Source organism: Gasterosteus aculeatus, unplaced genomic scaffold (assembly GCF_964276395.1).
Source record: "Gasterosteus aculeatus unplaced genomic scaffold, fGasAcu3.hap1.1 HAP1_SCAFFOLD_24, whole genome shotgun sequence".
NCBI classification, from domain to species: domain Eukaryota; kingdom Metazoa; phylum Chordata; class Actinopteri; order Perciformes; family Gasterosteidae; genus Gasterosteus; species Gasterosteus aculeatus.
The window spans coordinates 143,621-160,940 of NW_027554883.1; the positions used below are offsets into that span (position 1 = coordinate 143,621).

The following is a 17,320-nucleotide window of genomic DNA, read 5'->3' on the forward strand; positions in this document are numbered from 1 at the left end:
TTCTGCCTGAAAAATGACATTTAGAATAATGTATCTAAATCATTCCAAGATTTCAACATGACCATAAGCGGCCATTTTTAAATCCCCTGCCCACATTGGAGTTCTATGAGCATTGGTGGTTCAATGGTAGAATTCTCGCTTGCCATGCGAGAGATCTGGGTCCGATTCCCAGCCAGTGCAGTAGAATTTTGCCTGAAAAATGACATTTACAATATTGTAATTAAATCATTCCAAAATTTCAACTTGACCATAAGCGGCCATTTTTAACTCCCCTTCCCACATTGGAGTTCTATGAGCATTGGTGGTTCAATGGTAGAATTCTCGCTTGCCATGCGAGAGATCTGGGTCCGATTCCCAGCCAGTGCAGTAGAATTTTGCCTGAAAAATGACATTTAGAATATTGTAATTAAATCATTCCAAAATTTCAACTTGACCATAAGCGGCCATTTTTAACTCCCCTTCCCACATTGGAGGTCTATGAGCATTGGTGGTTCAATGGTAGAATTCTCGCTTGCCATGCGAGAGATCTGGGTCCGATTCCCAGCCAGTGCAGTAGAATTCTGCCTGAAAAATGACATTTAGAATATTTTATTTAGATCATTCCAAAATGTCAACATGACCATGGGTGGCCATTTTTAAATCCCCTGCCCACAACATTGTTTTATGAGCATTGGTGGTTCAATGGTAGAATTCTCGCTTCCCATGCGAGAGATCTGGGTCCGATTCCCAGCCAGTGCAGTAGAATTCTGCCCAAAAAATGACATTTAGAATATTGTAATTAAATCATTCCAAAATTTCAACTTGACCATAAGCGGCCATTTTTAAATCCCCTGCCCACATTGGAGTTCAATGAGCATTGGTGGTTCAATGGTAGAATTCTCGCTTGCCATGCGAGAGATCTGGGTCCGATTCCCAGCCAGTGCAGTAGAATTCTGCCCAAAAAATGACATTTAGAATATTTTATTTAGATCATTCCAAAATGTCAACATGACCATGGGTGGCCATTTTTAAATCCCCTGCCCACAACATTGTTTTATGAGCATTGGTGGTTCAATGGTAGAATTCTCGCTTCCCATGTGAGAGATCTGGGTCCGATTCCCAGCCAGTGCAGTAGAATTCTGCCTGAAAAATGACATTTAGAATATTTTATTTAGATCATTCCAAAATGTCAACATGACCATGGGTGGCCATTTTTAAATCCCCTGCCCACAACATTGTTTTATGAGCATTGGTGGTTCAATGGTAGAATTCTCGCTTCCCATGCGAGAGATCTGGGTCCGATTCCCAGCCAGTGCAGTAGAATTCTGCCCAAAAAATGACATTTAGAATATTGTAATTAAATCATTCCAAAATTTCAACTTGACCATAAGCGGCCATTTTTAAATCCCCTTCCCACATTGGAGTTCTATGAGCATTGGTGGTTCAATGGTAGAATTCTCGCTTGCCATGCGAGAGATCTGGGACCTTTTCCCACCCAGTGCAGTAGAATTCTGTCTGAAAAATGACATTTAGAATAATGTAATTAAATCATTCCTAAATTTCAACTTGACCATAAGCGGCCATTTTGAAATCCCCTGCCCACATTGGAGTTCTATGAGCATTGGTGGTTCAATGGTAGAATTCTCGCTTGCCATGCGAGAGATCTGGGTCCGATTCCCAGCCAGTGCAGTAGAATTCTGCCAGAAAAATGACATTTAGAATATTGTAATTAAATCATTCCAAAATTTCAACTTGACCATAAGCGGCCATTTTTAAATCCCCTTCCCACATGGGAGTTCTATGAGCATTGGTGGTTCAATGGTAGAATTCTCGCTTGCCATGCGAGATATCTGGGTCCGATTCCCAGCCAGTGCAGTAGAATTTTGCCTGAAAAATGACATTTAGAATATTGTAATTAAATCATTCCAAAATTTCAACTTGACCATAAGCGGCCATTTTTAACTCCCCTTCCCACATTGGAGGTCTATGAGCATTGGTGGTTCAATGGTAGAATTCTCGCTTGCCATGCGAGAGATCTGGGTCCGATTCCCAGCCAGTGCAGTAGAATTCTGCCTGAAAAATGACATTTAGAATAATGTATCTAAATCATTCCAAGATTTCAACATGACCATAAGCGGCCATTTTTAAATCCCCTTCCCACATTGGAGGTCTATGAGCATTGGTGGTTCAATGGTAGAATTCTCGCTTGCCATGCGAGATATCTGGGTCCGATTCCCAGCCAGTGCAGTAGAATTTTGCCTGAAAAATGACATTTAGAATATTGTAATTAAATCATTCCAAAATTTCAACTTGACCATAAGCGGCCATTTTTAAATCCCCTTCCGACATTGGAGGTCTATGAGCATTGGTGGTTCAATGGTAGAATTCTCGCTTGCCATGCGAGAGATCTGGGTCCGATTCCCAGCCAGTGCAGTAGAATTCTGCCTGAAAAATGACATTTAGAATATTTTATTTAGATCATTCCAAAATGTCAACATGACCATGGGTGGCCATTTTTAAATCCCCTGCCCACAAAATTGTTTTATGAGCATTGGTGGTTCAATGGTAGAATTCTCGCTTCCCATGCGAGAGATCTGGGTCCGATTCCCACCCAGTGCAGTAGAATTCTGCCCAAAAAATGACATTTAGAATATTGTAATTAAATCATTCCAAAATTTCAACTTGACCATAAGCGGCCATTTTTAAATCCCCTTCCCACATTGGAGTTCTATGAGCATTGGTGGTTCAATGGTAGAATTCTCGCTTGCCATGCGAGAGATCTGGGACCTATTCCCACCCAGTGCAGTAGAATTCTGTCTGAAAAATGACGTTTAGAATAATGTAATTAAATCATTCCTAAATTTCAACTTGACCATAAGCGGCCATTTTGAAATCCCCTGCCCACATTGGAGTTCTATGAGCATTGGTGGTTCAATGGTAGAATTCTCGCTTGCCATGCGAGAGATCTGGGTCCGATTCCCAGCCAGTGCAGTAGAATTCTGCCAGAAAAATGACATTTAGAATATTGTAATTAAATCATTCCAAAATTTCAACTTGACCATAAGCGGCCATTTTTAAATCGCCTTCCCACATTGGAGTTCTATGAGCATTGGTGGTTCAATGGTAGAATTCTCGCTTGCCATGCGAGATATCTGGGTCCGATTCCCAGCCAGTGCAGTAGAATTTTGCCTGAAAAATGACATTTAGAATATTGTAATTAAATCATTCCAAAATTTCAACTTGACCATAAGCGGCCATTTTTAACTCCCCTTCCCACATTGGAGGTCTATGAGCATTGGTGGTTCAATGGTAGAATTCTCGCTTCCCATGCGAGAGATCTGGGTCCGATTCCCAGCCAGTGCAGTAGAATTCTGCCTGAAAAATGACATTTAGAATAATGTATCTAAATCATTCCAAGATTTCAACATGACCATAAGCGGCCATTTTTAAATCCCCTGCCCACATGGGAGTTCAATGAGCATTGGTGGTTCAATGGTAGAATTCTCGCTTCCCATGCGAGAGATCTGGGTCCGATTCCCAGCCAGTGCAGTAGAATTTTGCCTGAAAAATGACATTTAGAATATTGTAATTAAATCATTCCAAAATTTCAACTTGACCATAAGCGGCCATTTTTAAATCCCCTTCCGACATTGGAGGTCTATGAGCATTGGTGGTTCAATGGTAGAATTCTCGCTTGCCATGCGAGAGATCTGGGTCCGATTCCCAGCCAGTGCAGTAGAATTCTGCCTGAAAAATGACATTTAGAATAATGTATCTAAATCATTCCACGATTTCAACATGACCATGGGTGGCCATTTTTAAATCCCCTGCCCACAACATTGTTTTATGAGCATTGGTGGTTCAATGGTAGAATTCTCGCTTCCCATGCGAGAGATCTGGGTCCGATTCCCAGCCAGTGCAGTAGAATTCTGCCCAAAAAATGACATTTAGAATATTGTAATTAAATCATTCCAAAATTTCAACTTGACCATAAGCGGCCATTTTTAAATCCCCTTCCGACATTGGAGGTCTATGAGCATTGGTGGTTCAATGGTAGAATTCTCGCTTGCCATGCGAGAGATCTGGGTCCGATTCCCAGCCAGTGCAGTAGAATTTTGCCTGAAAAATGACATTTAGAATATTGTAATTAAATCATTCCAAAATTTCAACTTGACCATAAGCGGCCATTTTTAAATCCCCTGCCCACATGGGAGTTCAATGAGCATTGGTGGTTCAATGGTAGAATTCTTGCTTCCCATGCGAGAGATCTGGGTCCGATTCCCAGCCAGTGCAGTAGAATTCTGCCCAAAGAATGACATTTAGAATATTTTATTTAGATCATTCCAAAATGTCAACATGACCATGGGTGGCCATTTTTAAATCCCCTGCCCACAACATTGTTTTATGAGCATTGGTGGTTCAATGGTAGAATTCTCGCTTCCCATGCGAGAGATCTGGGTCCGATTCCCAGCCAGTGCAGTAGAATTCTGCCTGAAAAATGACATTTAGAATATTTTATTTAGATCATTCCAAAATGTCAACATGACCATGGGTGGCCATTTTTAAATCCCCTGACCACAACATTGTTTTATGAGCATTGGTGGTTCAATGGTAGAATTCTCGCTTCCCATGCGAGAGATCTGGGTCCGATTCCCACCCAGTGCAGTAGAATTCTGTCTGAAAAATGACATTTAGAATAATGTAATTAAATCATTCCTAAATTTCAACTTGACCATAAGCGGCCATTTTGAAATCCCCTGCCCACATTGGAGTTCTATGAGCATTGGTGGTTCAATGGTAGAATTCTCGCTTGCCATGCGAGAGATCTGTGTCCGATTCCCAGCCAGTGCAGTAGAATTCTGCCCAAAGAATGACATATAGAATATTTTATTTAGATCATTCCAAAATATCAACATGTCCATAGGTGGCCATTTTTAAATCCCCTGCCTACAATATTGTTGTATGAGCATTGGTGGTTCAATGGTAGAATTCTCGCTTGCCATGCGAGAGATCTGGGTCCGATTCCCAGCCAGTGCAGTAGAATTTTGCCTGAAAAATGACATTTAGAATATTGTAATTAAATCATTCCAAAATTTCAACTTGACCATAAGCGGCCATTTTTAAATCCCCTGCCCACATTGGAGTTCAATGAGCATTGGTGGTTCAACGGTAGAATTCTCGCTTGCCATGCGAGAGATCTGGGTCCGATTCCCAGCCAGTGCAGTAGAATTCTGCCCAAAGAATGACATTAAGAATATTTTATTTAGATCATTCCAAAATGTCAACATGACCATGGGTGGCCATTTTTAAATCCCCTGCCCACAACATTGTTTTATGAGCATTGGTGGTTCAATGGTAGAATTCTCGCTTCCCATGTGAGAGATCTGGGTCCGATTCCCAGCCAGTGCAGTAGAATTCTGCCTGAAAAATGACATTTAGAATATTTTATTTAGATCATTCCAAAATGTCAACATGACCATGGGTGGCCATTTTTAAATCCCCTGCCCACAACATTGTTTTATGAGCATTGGTGGTTCAATGGTAGAATTCTCGCTTCCCATGCGAGAGATCTGGGTCCGATTCCCAGCCAGTGCAGTAGAATTCTGCCCAAAAAATGACATTTAGAATATTGTAATTAAATCATTCCAAAATTTCAACTTGACCATAAGCGGCCATTTTTAAATCCCCTTCCCACATTGGAGTTCTATGAGCATTGGTGGTTCAATGGTAGAATTCTCGCTTGCCATGCGAGAGATCTGGGACCTTTTCCCACCCAGTGCAGTAGAATTCTGTCTGAAAAATGACATTTAGAATAATGTAATTAAATCATTCCTAAATTTCAACTTGACCATAAGCGGCCATTTTGAAATCCCCTGCCCACATTGGAGTTCTATGAGCATTGGTGGTTCAATGGTAGAATTCTCGCTTGCCATGCGAGAGATCTGGGTCCGATTCCCAGCCAGTGCAGTAGAATTCTGCCCAAAAAATGACATTTAGAATATTGTAATTAAATCATTCCAAAATTTCAACTTGACCATAAGCGGCCATTTTTAAATCCCCTTCCCACATTGGAGTTCTATGAGCATTGGTGGTTCAATGGTAGAATTCTCGCTTGCCATGCGAGATATCTGGGTCCGATTCCCAGCCAGTGCAGTAGAATTTTGCCTGAAAAATGACATTTAGAATATTGTAATTAAATCATTCCAAAATTTCAACTTGACCATAAGCGGCCATTTTTAACTCCCCTTCCCACATTGGAGGTCTATGAGCATTGGTGGTTCAATGGTAGAATTCTCGCTTGCCATGCGAGAGATCTGGGTCCGATTCCCAGCCAGTGCAGTAGAATTCTGCCTGAAAAATGACATTTAGAATAATGTATCTAAATCATTCCAAGATTTCAACATGACCATAAGCGGCCATTTTTAAATCCCCTTCCCACATTGGAGGTCTATGAGCATTGGTGGTTCAATGGTAGAATTCTCGCTTGCCATGCGAGAGATCTGGGTCCGATTCCCAGCCAGTGCAGTAGAATTCTGCCTGAAAAATGACATTTAGAATATTTTATTTAGATCATTCCAAAATGTCAACATGACCATGGGTGGCCATTTTTAAATCCCCTGCCCACAACATTGTTTTATGAGCATTGGTGGTTCAATGGTAGAATTCTCACTTCCCATGCGAGAGATCTGGGTCCGATTCCCAGCCAGTGCAGTAGAATTCTGCCCAAAAAATGACATTTAGAATATTGTAATTAAATCATTCCAAAATTTCAACTTGACCATAAGCGGCCATTTTTAAATCCCCTTCCCACATTGGAGTTCTATGAGCATTGGTGGTTCAATGGTAGAATTCTCGCTTGCCATGCGAGAGATCTGGGACCTATTCCCACCCAGTGCAGTAGAATTCTGTCTGAAAAATGACGTTTAGAATAATGTAATTAAATCATTCCTAAATTTCAACTTGACCATAAGCGGCCATTTTGAAATCCCCTGCCCACATTGGAGTTCTATGAGCATTGGTGGTTCAATGGTAGAATTCTCGCTTGCCATGCGAGAGATCTGGGTCCGATTCCCAGCCAGTGCAGTAGAATTCTGCCAGAAAAATGACATTTAGAATATTGTAATTAAATCATTCCAAAATTTCAACTTGACCATAAGCGGCCATTTTTAAATCGCCTTCCCACATTGGAGTTCTATGAGCATTGGTGGTTCAATGGTAGAATTCTCGCTTGCCATGCGAGATATCTGGGTCCGATTCCCAGCCAGTGCAGTAGAATTTTGCCTGAAAAATGACATTTAGAATATTGTAATTAAATCATTCCAAAATTTCAACTTGACCATAAGCGGCCATTTTTAACTCCCCTTCCCACATTGGAGGTCTATGAGCATTGGTGGTTCAATGGTAGAATTCTCGCTTCCCATGCGAGAGATCTGGGTCCGATTCCCAGCCAGTGCAGTAGAATTCTGCCTGAAAAATGACATTTAGAATAATGTATCTAAATCATTCCAAGATTTCAACATGACCATAAGCGGCCATTTTTAAATCCCCTGCCCACATGGGAGTTCAATGAGCATTGGTGGTTCAATGGTAGAATTCTCGCTTCCCATGCGAGAGATCTGGGTCCGATTCCCAGCCAGTGCAGTAGAATTTTGCCTGAAAAATGACATTTAGAATATTGTAATTAAATCATTCCAAAATTTCAACTTGACCATAAGCGGCCATTTTTAAATCCCCTTCCGACATTGGAGGTCTATGAGCATTGGTGGTTCAATGGTAGAATTCTCGCTTGCCATGCGAGAGATCTGGGTCCGATTCCCAGCCAGTGCAGTAGAATTCTGCCTGAAAAATGACATTTAGAATAATGTATCTAAATCATTCCACGATTTCAACATGACCATGGGTGGCCATTTTTAAATCCCCTGCCCACAACATTGTTTTATGAGCATTGGTGGTTCAATGGTAGAATTCTCGCTTCCCATGCGAGAGATCTGGGTCCGATTCCCAGCCAGTGCAGTAGAATTCTGCCCAAAAAATGACATTTAGAATATTGTAATTAAATCATTCCAAAATTTCAACTTTACCATAAGCGGCCATTTTTAAATCCCCTTCCGACATTGGAGGTCTATGAGCATTGGTGGTTCAATGGTAGAATTCTCGCTTGCCATGCGAGAGATCTGGGTCCGATTCCCAGCCAGTGCAGTAGAATTTTGCCTGAAAAATGACATTTAGAATATTGTAATTAAATCATTCCAAAATTTCAACTTGACCATAAGCGGCCATTTTTAAATCCCCTGCCCACATGGGAGTTCAATGAGCATTGGTGGTTCAATGGTAGAATTCTTGCTTCCCATGCGAGAGATCTGGGTCCGATTCCCAGCCAGTGCAGTAGAATTCTGCCCAAAGAATGACATTTAGAATATTTTATTTAGATCATTCCAAAATGTCAACATGACCATGGGTGGCCATTTTTAAATCCCCTGCCCACAACATTGTTTTATGAGCATTGGTGGTTCAATGGTAGAATTCTCGCTTCCCATGCGAGAGATCTGGGTCCGATTCCCAGCAAGTGCAGTAGAATTCTGCCTGAAAAATGACATTTAGAATATTTTATTTAGATCATTCCAAAATGTCAACATGACCATGGGTGGCCATTTTTAAATCCCCTGACCACAACATTGTTTTATGAGCATTGGTGGTTCAATGGTAGAATTCTCGCTTCCCATGCGAGAGATCTGGGTCCGATTCCCAGCCAGTGCAGTAGAATTCTGCCCAAAAAATGACATTTAGAATATTGTAATTAAATCATTCCAAAATTTCAACTTGACCATAAGCGGCCATTTTTAAATCCCCTTCCCACATTGGAGTTCTATGAGCATTGGTGGTTCAATGGTAGAATTCTCGCTTGCCATGCGAGAGATCTGGGACCTATTCCCACCCAGTGCAGTAGAATTCTGTCTGAAAAATGACATTTAGAATAATGTAATTAAATCATTCCTAAATTTCAACTTGACCATAAGCGGCCATTTTGAAATCCCCTGCCCACATTGGAGTTCTATGAGCATTGGTGGTTCAATGGTAGAATTCTCGCTTGCCATGCGAGAGATCTGTGTCCGATTCCCAGCCAGTGCAGTAGAATTCTGCCCAAAGAATGACATATAGAATATTTTATTTAGATCATTCCAAAATATCAACATGTCCATAGGTGGCCATTTTTAAATCCCCTGCCTACAATATTGTTGTATGAGCATTGGTGGTTCAATGGTAGAATTCTCTCTTGCAATGCGAGAGATCTGGGTCCGATTCCCAGCCAGTTTAGTAGAATTCTGCCCAAAGAATGACATTTAGAATATTGTAATTAAATCATTCCAAAATTTCAACTTGACCATAAGCGGCCATTTTTAAATCCCCTTCCCACATTGGAGTTCTATGAGCATTGGTGGTTCAATGGTAGAATTCTCGCTTGCCATGCGAGAGATCTGGGACCTATTCCCACCCAGTGCAGTAGAATTCTGTCTGAAAAATGACATTTAGAATAATGTAATTAAATCATTCCTAAATTTCAACTTGACCATAAGCGGCCATTTTGAAATCCCCTGCCCACATTGGAGTTCTATGAGCATTGGTGGTTCAATGGTAGAATTCTCGCTTGCCATGCGAGAGATCTGTGTCCGATTCCCAGCCAGTGCAGTAGAATTCTGCCCAAAGAATGACATATAGAATATTTTATTTAGATCATTCCAAAATATCAACATGTCCATAGGTGGCCATTTTTAAATCCCCTGCCTACAATATTGTTGTATGAGCATTGGTGGTTCAATGGTAGAATTCTCGCTTGCCATGCGAGAGATCTGGGTCCGATTCCCAGCCAGTGCAGTAGAATTCTGCCCAAAGAATGACATTTAGAATATTTTATTTAGATCATTCCAAAATGTCAACATGACCATAGGTGGCCATTTTTAAATCCCCTGTCTACAATATTGTTGTATGAGCATTGGTGGTTCAATGGTAGAATTCTCTCTTGCAATGCGAGAGATCTGGGTCCGATTCCCAGCCAGTTTAGTAGAATTCTGCCCAAAAAATGACATTTAGAATATTGTAATTAAATCATTCCAAAATTTCAACTTGACCATAAGCGGCCATTTTTAAATCCCCTTCCCACATTGGAGTTCTATGAGCATTGGTGGTTCAATGGTAGAATTCTCGCTTGCCATGCGAGAGATCTGGGACCTTTTCCCACCCAGTGCAGTAGAATTCTGTCTGAAAAATGACATTTAGAATAATGTAATTAAATCATTCCTAAATTTCAACTTGACCATAAGCGGCCATTTTGAAATCCCCTGCCCACATTGGAGTTCTATGAGCATTGGTGGTTCAATGGTAGAATTCTCGCTTGCCATGCGAGAGATCTGGGTCCGATTCCCAGCCAGTGCAGTAGAATTCTGCCCAAAAAATGACATTTAGAATATTGTAATTAAATCATTCCAAAATTTCAACTTGACCATAAGCGGCCATTTTTAAATCCCCTTCCCACATTGGAGTTCTATGAGCATTGGTGGTTCAATGGTAGAATTCTCGCTTGCCATGCGAGATATCTGGGTCCGATTCCCAGCCAGTGCAGTAGAATTTTGCCTGAAAAATGACATTTAGAATATTGTAATTAAATCATTCCAAAATTTCAACTTGACCATAAGCGGCCATTTTTAACTCCCCTTCCCACATTGGAGGTCTATGAGCATTGGTGGTTCAATGGTAGAATTCTCGCTTGCCATGCGAGAGATCTGGGTCCGATTCCCAGCCAGTGCAGTAGAATTCTGCCTGAAAAATGACATTTAGAATAATGTATCTAAATCATTCCAAGATTTCAACATGACCATAAGCGGCCATTTTTAAATCCCCTTCCCACATTGGAGGTCTATGAGCATTGGTGGTTCAATGGTAGAATTCTCGCTTGCCATGCGAGAGATCTGGGTCCGATTCCCAGCCAGTGCAGTAGAATTCTGCCTGAAAAATGACATTTAGAATATTTTATTTAGATCATTCCAAAATGTCAACATGACCATGGGTGGCCATTTTTAAATCCCCTGCCCACAACATTGTTTTATGAGCATTGGTGGTTCAATGGTAGAATTCTCACTTCCCATGCGAGAGATCTGGGTCCGATTCCCAGCCAGTGCAGTAGAATTCTGCCCAAAAAATGACATTTAGAATATTGTAATTAAATCATTCCAAAATTTCAACTTGACCATAAGCGGCCATTTTTAAATCCCCTTCCCACATTGGAGTTCTATGAGCATTGGTGGTTCAATGGTAGAATTCTCGCTTGCCATGCGAGAGATCTGGGACCTATTCCCACCCAGTGCAGTAGAATTCTGTCTGAAAAATGACGTTTAGAATAATGTAATTAAATCATTCCTAAATTTCAACTTGACCATAAGCGGCCATTTTGAAATCCCCTGCCCACATTGGAGTTCTATGAGCATTGGTGGTTCAATGGTAGAATTCTCGCTTGCCATGCGAGAGATCTGGGTCCGATTCCCAGCCAGTGCAGTAGAATTCTGCCAGAAAAATGACATTTAGAATATTGTAATTAAATCATTCCAAAATTTCAACTTGACCATAAGCGGCCATTTTTAAATCGCCTTCCCACATTGGAGTTCTATGAGCATTGGTGGTTCAATGGTAGAATTCTCGCTTGCCATGCGAGATATCTGGGTCCGATTCCCAGCCAGTGCAGTAGAATTTTGCCTGAAAAATGACATTTAGAATATTGTAATTAAATCATTCCAAAATTTCAACTTGACCATAAGCGGCCATTTTTAACTCCCCTTCCCACATTGGAGGTCTATGAGCATTGGTGGTTCAATGGTAGAATTCTCGCTTCCCATGCGAGAGATCTGGGTCCGATTCCCAGCCAGTGCAGTAGAATTCTGCCTGAAAAATGACATTTAGAATAATGTATCTAAATCATTCCAAGATTTCAACATGACCATAAGCGGCCATTTTTAAATCCCCTGCCCACATGGGAGTTCAATGAGCATTGGTGGTTCAATGGTAGAATTCTCGCTTCCCATGCGAGAGATCTGGGTCCGATTCCCAGCCAGTGCAGTAGAATTTTGCCTGAAAAATGACATTTAGAATATTGTAATTAAATCATTCCAAAATTTCAACTTGACCATAAGCGGCCATTTTTAAATCCCCTTCCGACATTGGAGGTCTATGAGCATTGGTGGTTCAATGGTAGAATTCTCGCTTGCCATGCGAGAGATCTGGGTCCGATTCCCAGCCAGTGCAGTAGAATTCTGCCTGAAAAATGACATTTAGAATAATGTATCTAAATCATTCCACGATTTCAACATGACCATGGGTGGCCATTTTTAAATCCCCTGCCCACAACATTGTTTTATGAGCATTGGTGGTTCAATGGTAGAATTCTCGCTTCCCATGCGAGAGATCTGGGTCCGATTCCCAGCCAGTGCAGTAGAATTCTGCCCAAAAAATGACATTTAGAATATTGTAATTAAATCATTCCAAAATTTCAACTTGACCATAAGCGGCCATTTTTAAATCCCCTTCCGACATTGGAGGTCTATGAGCATTGGTGGTTCAATGGTAGAATTCTCGCTTGCCATGCGAGAGATCTGGGTCCGATTCCCAGCCAGTGCAGTAGAATTTTGCCTGAAAAATGACATTTAGAATATTGTAATTAAATCATTCCAAAATTTCAACTTGACCATAAGCGGCCATTTTTAAATCCCCTGCCCACATGGGAGTTCAATGAGCATTGGTGGTTCAATGGTAGAATTCTTGCTTCCCATGCGAGAGATCTGGGTCCGATTCCCAGCCAGTGCAGTAGAATTCTGCCCAAAGAATGACATTTAGAATATTTTATTTAGATCATTCCAAAATGTCAACATGACCATGGGTGGCCATTTTTAAATCCCCTGCCCACAACATTGTTTTATGAGCATTGGTGGTTCAATGGTAGAATTCTCGCTTCCCATGCGAGAGATCTGGGTCCGATTCCCAGCAAGTGCAGTAGAATTCTGCCTGAAAAATGACATTTAGAATATTTTATTTAGATCATTCCAAAATGTCAACATGACCATGGGTGGCCATTTTTAAATCCCCTGACCACAACATTGTTTTATGAGCATTGGTGGTTCAATGGTAGAATTCTCGCTTCCCATGCGAGAGATCTGGGTCCGATTCCCAGCCAGTGCAGTAGAATTCTGCCCAAAAAATGACATTTAGAATATTGTAATTAAATCATTCCAAAATTTCAACTTGACCATAAGCGGCCATTTTTAAATCCCCTTCCCACATTGGAGTTCTATGAGCATTGGTGGTTCAATGGTAGAATTCTCGCTTGCCATGCGAGAGATCTGGGACCTATTCCCACCCAGTGCAGTAGAATTCTGTCTGAAAAATGACATTTAGAATAATGTAATTAAATCATTCCTAAATTTCAACTTGACCATAAGCGGCCATTTTGAAATCCCCTGCCCACATTGGAGTTCTATGAGCATTGGTGGTTCAATGGTAGAATTCTCGCTTGCCATGCGAGAGATCTGTGTCCGATTCCCAGCCAGTGCAGTAGAATTCTGCCCAAAGAATGACATATAGAATATTTTATTTAGATCATTCCAAAATATCAACATGTCCATAGGTGGCCATTTTTAAATCCCCTGCCTACAATATTGTTGTATGAGCATTGGTGGTTCAATGGTAGAATTCTCTCTTGCAATGCGAGAGATCTGGGTCCGATTCCCAGCCAGTTTAGTAGAATTCTGCCCAAAGAATGACATTTAGAATATTGTAATTAAATCATTCCAAAATTTCAACTTGACCATAAGCGGCCATTTTTAAATCCCCTTCCCACATTGGAGTTCTATGAGCATTGGTGGTTCAATGGTAGAATTCTCGCTTGCCATGCGAGAGATCTGGGACCTATTCCCACCCAGTGCAGTAGAATTCTGTCTGAAAAATGACATTTAGAATAATGTAATTAAATCATTCCTAAATTTCAACTTGACCATAAGCGGCCATTTTGAAATCCCCTGCCCACATTGGAGTTCTATGAGCATTGGTGGTTCAATGGTAGAATTCTCGCTTGCCATGCGAGAGATCTGTGTCCGATTCCCAGCCAGTGCAGTAGAATTCTGCCCAAAGAATGACATATAGAATATTTTATTTAGATCATTCCAAAATATCAACATGTCCATAGGTGGCCATTTTTAAATCCCCTGCCTACAATATTGTTGTATGAGCATTGGTGGTTCAATGGTAGAATTCTCGCTTGCCATGCGAGAGATCTGGGTCCGATTCCCAGCCAGTGCAGTAGAATTCTGCCCAAAGAATGACATTTAGAATATTTTATTTAGATCATTCCAAAATGTCAACATGACCATAGGTGGCCATTTTTAAATCCCCTGTCTACAATATTGTTGTATGAGCATTGGTGGTTCAATGGTAGAATTCTCTCTTGCAATGCGAGAGATCTGGGTCCGATTCCCAGCCAGTTTAGTAGAATTCTGCCCAAAGAATGACATTTAGAATATTTTATTTAGATCATTCCAAAATGTCAACATGACCATAGGTGGCCATTTTTAAATCCCCTGCCTACAATATTGTTGTATGAGCATTGGTGGTTCAATGGTAGAATTCTCGCTTGCCATGCGAGAGATCTGGGTCCGATTCCCAGCCAGTGCAGTAGAATTCTGCCTGCATAATGACATTTACAATATTGTAATTAAATCATTCCAAAATTTCAACTTGACCATAAGCGGCCATTTTTAACTCCCCTTCCCACATTGGAGGTCTATGAGCATTGGTGGTTCAATGGTAGAATTCTCGCTTCCCATGCGAGAGATCTGGGTCCGATTCCCAGCCAGTGCAGTAGAATTCTGCCTGAAAAATGACATTTAGAATATTTTATTTAGATCATTCCAAAATGTCAACATGACCATGGGTGGCCATTTTTAAATCCCCTGCCCACAACATTGTTTTATGAGCATTGGTGGTTCAATGGTAGAATTCTCGCTTCCCATGCGAGAGATCTGGGTCCGATTCCCAGCCAGTGCAGTAGAATTCTGCCCAAAAAATGACATTTAGAATATTGTAATTAAATCATTCCAAAATTTCAACTTGACCATAAGCGGCCATTTTTAAATCCCTTTCCCACATTGGAGTTCTATGAGCATTGGTGGTTCAATGGTAGAATTCTCGCTTGCCATGCGAGAGATCTGGGACCTATTCCCACCCAGTGCAGTAGAATTCTGTCTGAAAAATGACATTTAGAATATTGTAATTAAATCATTCCTAAATTTCAACTTGACCATAAGCGGCCATTTTGAAATCCCCTGCCCACATTGGAGTTCTATGAGCATTGGTGGTTCAATGGTAGAATTCTCGCTTGCCATGCGAGAGATCTGTGTCCGATTCCCAGCCAGTGCAGTAGAATTCTGCCCAAAGAATGACATATAGAATATTTTATTTAGATCATTCCAAAATATCAACATGTCCATAGGTGGCCATTTTTAAATCCCCTGCCTACAATATTGTTGTATGAGCATTGGTGGTTCAATGGTAGAATTCTCGCTTGCCATGCGAGAGATATGGGTCCAATTCCCAGCCAGTGCAGTAGAATTCTGCCCAAAGAATGACATTTAGAATATTTTATTTAGATCATTCCAAAATGTCAACATGACCATAGGTGGCCATTTTTAAATCCCCTGCCTACAATATTGTTGTATGAGCATTGGTGGTTCAATGGTAGAATTCTCTCTTGCAATGCGAGAGATCTGGGTCCGATTCCCAGCCAGTTTAGTAGAATTCTGCCCAAAGAATGACATTTAGAATATTGTAATTAAATCATTCCAAAATTTCAACTTGACCATAAGCGGCCATTTTTAAATCCCCTTCCCACATTGGAGTTCTATGAGCATTGGTGGTTCAATGGTAGAATTCTCGCTTGCCATGCGAGAGATCTGGGTCCGATTCCCAGCCAGTGAAGTAGAATTCTGCCCAAAGAATGACATTTAGAATATTTTATTTAGATCATTCCAAAATGTCAACATGACCATAGGTGGCCATTTTTAAATCCCCTGTCTACAATATTGTTGTATGAGCATTGGTGGTTCAATGGTAGAATTCTCTCTTGCAATGCGAGAGATCTGGGTCCGATTCCCAGCCAGTTTAGTAGAATTCTGCCCAAAGAATGACATTTAGAATATTTTATTTAGATCATTCCAAAATGTCAACATGACCATAGGTGGCCATTTTTAAATCCCCTGCCTACAATATTGTTGTATGAGCATTGGTGGTTCAATGGTAGAATTCTCGCTTGCCATGCGAGAGATCTGGGTCCGATTCCCAGCCAGTTTAGTAGAATTCTGCCCAAAGAATGACATTTAGAATATTGTAATTAAATCATTCCAAAATTTCAACTTGACCATAAGCGGCCATTTTTAAATCCCCTTCCCACATTGGAGTTCTATGAGCATTGGTGGTTCAATGGTAGAATTCTCGCTTGCCATGCGAGAGATCTGGGACCTATTCCCACCCAGTGCAGTAGAATTCTGTCTGAAAAATGACATTTAGAATAATGTAATTAAATCATTCCTAAATTTCAACTTGACCATAAGCGGCCATTTTGAAATCCCCTGCCCACATTGGAGTTCTATGAGCATTGGTGGTTCAATGGTAGAATTCTCGCTTGCCATGCGAGAGATCTGTGTCCGATTCCCAGCCAGTGCAGTAGAATTCTGCCCAAAGAATGACATATAGAATATTTTATTTAGATCATTCCAAAATATCAACATGTCCATAGGTGGCCATTTTTAAATCCCCTGCCTACAATATTGTTGTATGAGCATTGGTGGTTCAATGGTAGAATTCTCGCTTGCCATGCGAGAGATCTGGGTCCGATTCCCAGCCAGTGCAGTAGAATTCTGCCCAAAGAATGACATTTAGAATATTTTATTTAGATCATTCCAAAATGTCAACATGACCATAGGTGGCCATTTTTAAATCCCCTGTCTACAATATTGTTGTATGAGCATTGGTGGTTCAATGGTAGAATTCTCTCTTGCAATGCGAGAGATCTGGGTCCGATTCCCAGCCAGTTTAGTAGAATTCTGCCCAAAGAATGACATTTAGAATATTTTATTTAGATCATTCCAAAATGTCAACATGACCATAGGTGGCCATTTTTAAATCCCCTGCCTACAATATTGTTGTATGAGCATTGGCGGTTCAATGGTAGAATTCTCGCTTGCCATGCGAGAGATCTGGGTCCGATTCCCAGCCAGTGCAGTAGAATTCTGCCTGAAAAATGACATTT

General features: G+C 40.9%; 55 non-coding genes across 55 annotated transcripts; all 55 read left to right on the forward strand.

Annotated features, from left to right (window-relative positions):
• Window positions 1-109: 109 nt before the first annotated feature.
• Window positions 110-180, forward strand: trnag-gcc (transfer RNA glycine (anticodon GCC)). Its single transcript has one exon. It is a non-coding gene; the product is annotated as a tRNA-Gly (tRNA).
• Window positions 181-295: 115 nt separating this feature from the next.
• On the forward strand, window positions 296-366 carry trnag-gcc (transfer RNA glycine (anticodon GCC)). The gene has a single exon. It is a non-coding gene; the product is annotated as a tRNA-Gly (tRNA).
• A 115-nt stretch (window positions 367-481) lies between these two features.
• trnag-gcc (transfer RNA glycine (anticodon GCC)) lies at window positions 482-552 on the forward strand. Its single transcript has one exon. It is a non-coding gene; the product is annotated as a tRNA-Gly (tRNA).
• A 115-nt stretch (window positions 553-667) lies between these two features.
• Window positions 668-738, forward strand: trnag-ccc (transfer RNA glycine (anticodon CCC)). The gene has a single exon. It is a non-coding gene; the product is annotated as a tRNA-Gly (tRNA).
• A 115-nt stretch (window positions 739-853) lies between these two features.
• On the forward strand, window positions 854-924 carry trnag-gcc (transfer RNA glycine (anticodon GCC)). Its single transcript has one exon. It is a non-coding gene; the product is annotated as a tRNA-Gly (tRNA).
• Window positions 925-1,039: 115 nt separating this feature from the next.
• trnag-ccc (transfer RNA glycine (anticodon CCC)) lies at window positions 1,040-1,110 on the forward strand. Its single transcript has one exon. It is a non-coding gene; the product is annotated as a tRNA-Gly (tRNA).
• Window positions 1,111-1,225: 115 nt separating this feature from the next.
• On the forward strand, window positions 1,226-1,296 carry trnag-ccc (transfer RNA glycine (anticodon CCC)). Its single transcript has one exon. It is a non-coding gene; the product is annotated as a tRNA-Gly (tRNA).
• Window positions 1,297-1,597: 301 nt separating this feature from the next.
• On the forward strand, window positions 1,598-1,668 carry trnag-gcc (transfer RNA glycine (anticodon GCC)). Its single transcript has one exon. It is a non-coding gene; the product is annotated as a tRNA-Gly (tRNA).
• A 301-nt stretch (window positions 1,669-1,969) lies between these two features.
• trnag-gcc (transfer RNA glycine (anticodon GCC)) lies at window positions 1,970-2,040 on the forward strand. Its single transcript has one exon. It is a non-coding gene; the product is annotated as a tRNA-Gly (tRNA).
• A 301-nt stretch (window positions 2,041-2,341) lies between these two features.
• trnag-gcc (transfer RNA glycine (anticodon GCC)) lies at window positions 2,342-2,412 on the forward strand. The gene has a single exon. It is a non-coding gene; the product is annotated as a tRNA-Gly (tRNA).
• Window positions 2,413-2,527: 115 nt separating this feature from the next.
• On the forward strand, window positions 2,528-2,598 carry trnag-ccc (transfer RNA glycine (anticodon CCC)). Its single transcript has one exon. It is a non-coding gene; the product is annotated as a tRNA-Gly (tRNA).
• A 301-nt stretch (window positions 2,599-2,899) lies between these two features.
• trnag-gcc (transfer RNA glycine (anticodon GCC)) lies at window positions 2,900-2,970 on the forward strand. The gene has a single exon. It is a non-coding gene; the product is annotated as a tRNA-Gly (tRNA).
• Window positions 2,971-3,271: 301 nt separating this feature from the next.
• trnag-ccc (transfer RNA glycine (anticodon CCC)) lies at window positions 3,272-3,342 on the forward strand. Its single transcript has one exon. It is a non-coding gene; the product is annotated as a tRNA-Gly (tRNA).
• A 115-nt stretch (window positions 3,343-3,457) lies between these two features.
• On the forward strand, window positions 3,458-3,528 carry trnag-ccc (transfer RNA glycine (anticodon CCC)). Its single transcript has one exon. It is a non-coding gene; the product is annotated as a tRNA-Gly (tRNA).
• A 115-nt stretch (window positions 3,529-3,643) lies between these two features.
• Window positions 3,644-3,714, forward strand: trnag-gcc (transfer RNA glycine (anticodon GCC)). The gene has a single exon. It is a non-coding gene; the product is annotated as a tRNA-Gly (tRNA).
• A 115-nt stretch (window positions 3,715-3,829) lies between these two features.
• Window positions 3,830-3,900, forward strand: trnag-ccc (transfer RNA glycine (anticodon CCC)). The gene has a single exon. It is a non-coding gene; the product is annotated as a tRNA-Gly (tRNA).
• Window positions 3,901-4,015: 115 nt separating this feature from the next.
• trnag-gcc (transfer RNA glycine (anticodon GCC)) lies at window positions 4,016-4,086 on the forward strand. The gene has a single exon. It is a non-coding gene; the product is annotated as a tRNA-Gly (tRNA).
• A 115-nt stretch (window positions 4,087-4,201) lies between these two features.
• On the forward strand, window positions 4,202-4,272 carry trnag-ccc (transfer RNA glycine (anticodon CCC)). The gene has a single exon. It is a non-coding gene; the product is annotated as a tRNA-Gly (tRNA).
• A 115-nt stretch (window positions 4,273-4,387) lies between these two features.
• trnag-ccc (transfer RNA glycine (anticodon CCC)) lies at window positions 4,388-4,458 on the forward strand. Its single transcript has one exon. It is a non-coding gene; the product is annotated as a tRNA-Gly (tRNA).
• A 115-nt stretch (window positions 4,459-4,573) lies between these two features.
• Window positions 4,574-4,644, forward strand: trnag-ccc (transfer RNA glycine (anticodon CCC)). The gene has a single exon. It is a non-coding gene; the product is annotated as a tRNA-Gly (tRNA).
• A 301-nt stretch (window positions 4,645-4,945) lies between these two features.
• On the forward strand, window positions 4,946-5,016 carry trnag-gcc (transfer RNA glycine (anticodon GCC)). Its single transcript has one exon. It is a non-coding gene; the product is annotated as a tRNA-Gly (tRNA).
• A 301-nt stretch (window positions 5,017-5,317) lies between these two features.
• trnag-ccc (transfer RNA glycine (anticodon CCC)) lies at window positions 5,318-5,388 on the forward strand. The gene has a single exon. It is a non-coding gene; the product is annotated as a tRNA-Gly (tRNA).
• Window positions 5,389-5,503: 115 nt separating this feature from the next.
• Window positions 5,504-5,574, forward strand: trnag-ccc (transfer RNA glycine (anticodon CCC)). The gene has a single exon. It is a non-coding gene; the product is annotated as a tRNA-Gly (tRNA).
• Window positions 5,575-5,875: 301 nt separating this feature from the next.
• trnag-gcc (transfer RNA glycine (anticodon GCC)) lies at window positions 5,876-5,946 on the forward strand. The gene has a single exon. It is a non-coding gene; the product is annotated as a tRNA-Gly (tRNA).
• A 301-nt stretch (window positions 5,947-6,247) lies between these two features.
• Window positions 6,248-6,318, forward strand: trnag-gcc (transfer RNA glycine (anticodon GCC)). Its single transcript has one exon. It is a non-coding gene; the product is annotated as a tRNA-Gly (tRNA).
• A 115-nt stretch (window positions 6,319-6,433) lies between these two features.
• trnag-gcc (transfer RNA glycine (anticodon GCC)) lies at window positions 6,434-6,504 on the forward strand. The gene has a single exon. It is a non-coding gene; the product is annotated as a tRNA-Gly (tRNA).
• A 115-nt stretch (window positions 6,505-6,619) lies between these two features.
• Window positions 6,620-6,690, forward strand: trnag-ccc (transfer RNA glycine (anticodon CCC)). Its single transcript has one exon. It is a non-coding gene; the product is annotated as a tRNA-Gly (tRNA).
• A 301-nt stretch (window positions 6,691-6,991) lies between these two features.
• trnag-gcc (transfer RNA glycine (anticodon GCC)) lies at window positions 6,992-7,062 on the forward strand. Its single transcript has one exon. It is a non-coding gene; the product is annotated as a tRNA-Gly (tRNA).
• A 301-nt stretch (window positions 7,063-7,363) lies between these two features.
• On the forward strand, window positions 7,364-7,434 carry trnag-ccc (transfer RNA glycine (anticodon CCC)). The gene has a single exon. It is a non-coding gene; the product is annotated as a tRNA-Gly (tRNA).
• Window positions 7,435-7,549: 115 nt separating this feature from the next.
• On the forward strand, window positions 7,550-7,620 carry trnag-ccc (transfer RNA glycine (anticodon CCC)). Its single transcript has one exon. It is a non-coding gene; the product is annotated as a tRNA-Gly (tRNA).
• Window positions 7,621-7,735: 115 nt separating this feature from the next.
• Window positions 7,736-7,806, forward strand: trnag-gcc (transfer RNA glycine (anticodon GCC)). The gene has a single exon. It is a non-coding gene; the product is annotated as a tRNA-Gly (tRNA).
• A 115-nt stretch (window positions 7,807-7,921) lies between these two features.
• trnag-ccc (transfer RNA glycine (anticodon CCC)) lies at window positions 7,922-7,992 on the forward strand. The gene has a single exon. It is a non-coding gene; the product is annotated as a tRNA-Gly (tRNA).
• A 115-nt stretch (window positions 7,993-8,107) lies between these two features.
• trnag-gcc (transfer RNA glycine (anticodon GCC)) lies at window positions 8,108-8,178 on the forward strand. The gene has a single exon. It is a non-coding gene; the product is annotated as a tRNA-Gly (tRNA).
• Window positions 8,179-8,293: 115 nt separating this feature from the next.
• Window positions 8,294-8,364, forward strand: trnag-ccc (transfer RNA glycine (anticodon CCC)). Its single transcript has one exon. It is a non-coding gene; the product is annotated as a tRNA-Gly (tRNA).
• Window positions 8,365-8,479: 115 nt separating this feature from the next.
• trnag-ccc (transfer RNA glycine (anticodon CCC)) lies at window positions 8,480-8,550 on the forward strand. The gene has a single exon. It is a non-coding gene; the product is annotated as a tRNA-Gly (tRNA).
• A 115-nt stretch (window positions 8,551-8,665) lies between these two features.
• Window positions 8,666-8,736, forward strand: trnag-ccc (transfer RNA glycine (anticodon CCC)). Its single transcript has one exon. It is a non-coding gene; the product is annotated as a tRNA-Gly (tRNA).
• A 1,045-nt stretch (window positions 8,737-9,781) lies between these two features.
• trnag-gcc (transfer RNA glycine (anticodon GCC)) lies at window positions 9,782-9,852 on the forward strand. The gene has a single exon. It is a non-coding gene; the product is annotated as a tRNA-Gly (tRNA).
• Window positions 9,853-10,339: 487 nt separating this feature from the next.
• On the forward strand, window positions 10,340-10,410 carry trnag-gcc (transfer RNA glycine (anticodon GCC)). The gene has a single exon. It is a non-coding gene; the product is annotated as a tRNA-Gly (tRNA).
• A 301-nt stretch (window positions 10,411-10,711) lies between these two features.
• Window positions 10,712-10,782, forward strand: trnag-gcc (transfer RNA glycine (anticodon GCC)). The gene has a single exon. It is a non-coding gene; the product is annotated as a tRNA-Gly (tRNA).
• Window positions 10,783-10,897: 115 nt separating this feature from the next.
• On the forward strand, window positions 10,898-10,968 carry trnag-gcc (transfer RNA glycine (anticodon GCC)). The gene has a single exon. It is a non-coding gene; the product is annotated as a tRNA-Gly (tRNA).
• Window positions 10,969-11,083: 115 nt separating this feature from the next.
• Window positions 11,084-11,154, forward strand: trnag-ccc (transfer RNA glycine (anticodon CCC)). Its single transcript has one exon. It is a non-coding gene; the product is annotated as a tRNA-Gly (tRNA).
• A 301-nt stretch (window positions 11,155-11,455) lies between these two features.
• On the forward strand, window positions 11,456-11,526 carry trnag-gcc (transfer RNA glycine (anticodon GCC)). Its single transcript has one exon. It is a non-coding gene; the product is annotated as a tRNA-Gly (tRNA).
• Window positions 11,527-11,827: 301 nt separating this feature from the next.
• On the forward strand, window positions 11,828-11,898 carry trnag-ccc (transfer RNA glycine (anticodon CCC)). Its single transcript has one exon. It is a non-coding gene; the product is annotated as a tRNA-Gly (tRNA).
• Window positions 11,899-12,013: 115 nt separating this feature from the next.
• On the forward strand, window positions 12,014-12,084 carry trnag-ccc (transfer RNA glycine (anticodon CCC)). Its single transcript has one exon. It is a non-coding gene; the product is annotated as a tRNA-Gly (tRNA).
• Window positions 12,085-12,199: 115 nt separating this feature from the next.
• trnag-gcc (transfer RNA glycine (anticodon GCC)) lies at window positions 12,200-12,270 on the forward strand. The gene has a single exon. It is a non-coding gene; the product is annotated as a tRNA-Gly (tRNA).
• Window positions 12,271-12,385: 115 nt separating this feature from the next.
• On the forward strand, window positions 12,386-12,456 carry trnag-ccc (transfer RNA glycine (anticodon CCC)). The gene has a single exon. It is a non-coding gene; the product is annotated as a tRNA-Gly (tRNA).
• A 115-nt stretch (window positions 12,457-12,571) lies between these two features.
• Window positions 12,572-12,642, forward strand: trnag-gcc (transfer RNA glycine (anticodon GCC)). Its single transcript has one exon. It is a non-coding gene; the product is annotated as a tRNA-Gly (tRNA).
• Window positions 12,643-12,757: 115 nt separating this feature from the next.
• On the forward strand, window positions 12,758-12,828 carry trnag-ccc (transfer RNA glycine (anticodon CCC)). Its single transcript has one exon. It is a non-coding gene; the product is annotated as a tRNA-Gly (tRNA).
• A 115-nt stretch (window positions 12,829-12,943) lies between these two features.
• Window positions 12,944-13,014, forward strand: trnag-ccc (transfer RNA glycine (anticodon CCC)). Its single transcript has one exon. It is a non-coding gene; the product is annotated as a tRNA-Gly (tRNA).
• Window positions 13,015-13,129: 115 nt separating this feature from the next.
• Window positions 13,130-13,200, forward strand: trnag-ccc (transfer RNA glycine (anticodon CCC)). Its single transcript has one exon. It is a non-coding gene; the product is annotated as a tRNA-Gly (tRNA).
• Window positions 13,201-14,245: 1,045 nt separating this feature from the next.
• Window positions 14,246-14,316, forward strand: trnag-gcc (transfer RNA glycine (anticodon GCC)). Its single transcript has one exon. It is a non-coding gene; the product is annotated as a tRNA-Gly (tRNA).
• Window positions 14,317-14,617: 301 nt separating this feature from the next.
• On the forward strand, window positions 14,618-14,688 carry trnag-gcc (transfer RNA glycine (anticodon GCC)). The gene has a single exon. It is a non-coding gene; the product is annotated as a tRNA-Gly (tRNA).
• A 115-nt stretch (window positions 14,689-14,803) lies between these two features.
• trnag-ccc (transfer RNA glycine (anticodon CCC)) lies at window positions 14,804-14,874 on the forward strand. The gene has a single exon. It is a non-coding gene; the product is annotated as a tRNA-Gly (tRNA).
• Window positions 14,875-14,989: 115 nt separating this feature from the next.
• On the forward strand, window positions 14,990-15,060 carry trnag-ccc (transfer RNA glycine (anticodon CCC)). Its single transcript has one exon. It is a non-coding gene; the product is annotated as a tRNA-Gly (tRNA).
• A 1,789-nt stretch (window positions 15,061-16,849) lies between these two features.
• On the forward strand, window positions 16,850-16,920 carry trnag-gcc (transfer RNA glycine (anticodon GCC)). The gene has a single exon. It is a non-coding gene; the product is annotated as a tRNA-Gly (tRNA).
• The last annotated feature ends 400 nt before the right edge of the window (window positions 16,921-17,320 follow it).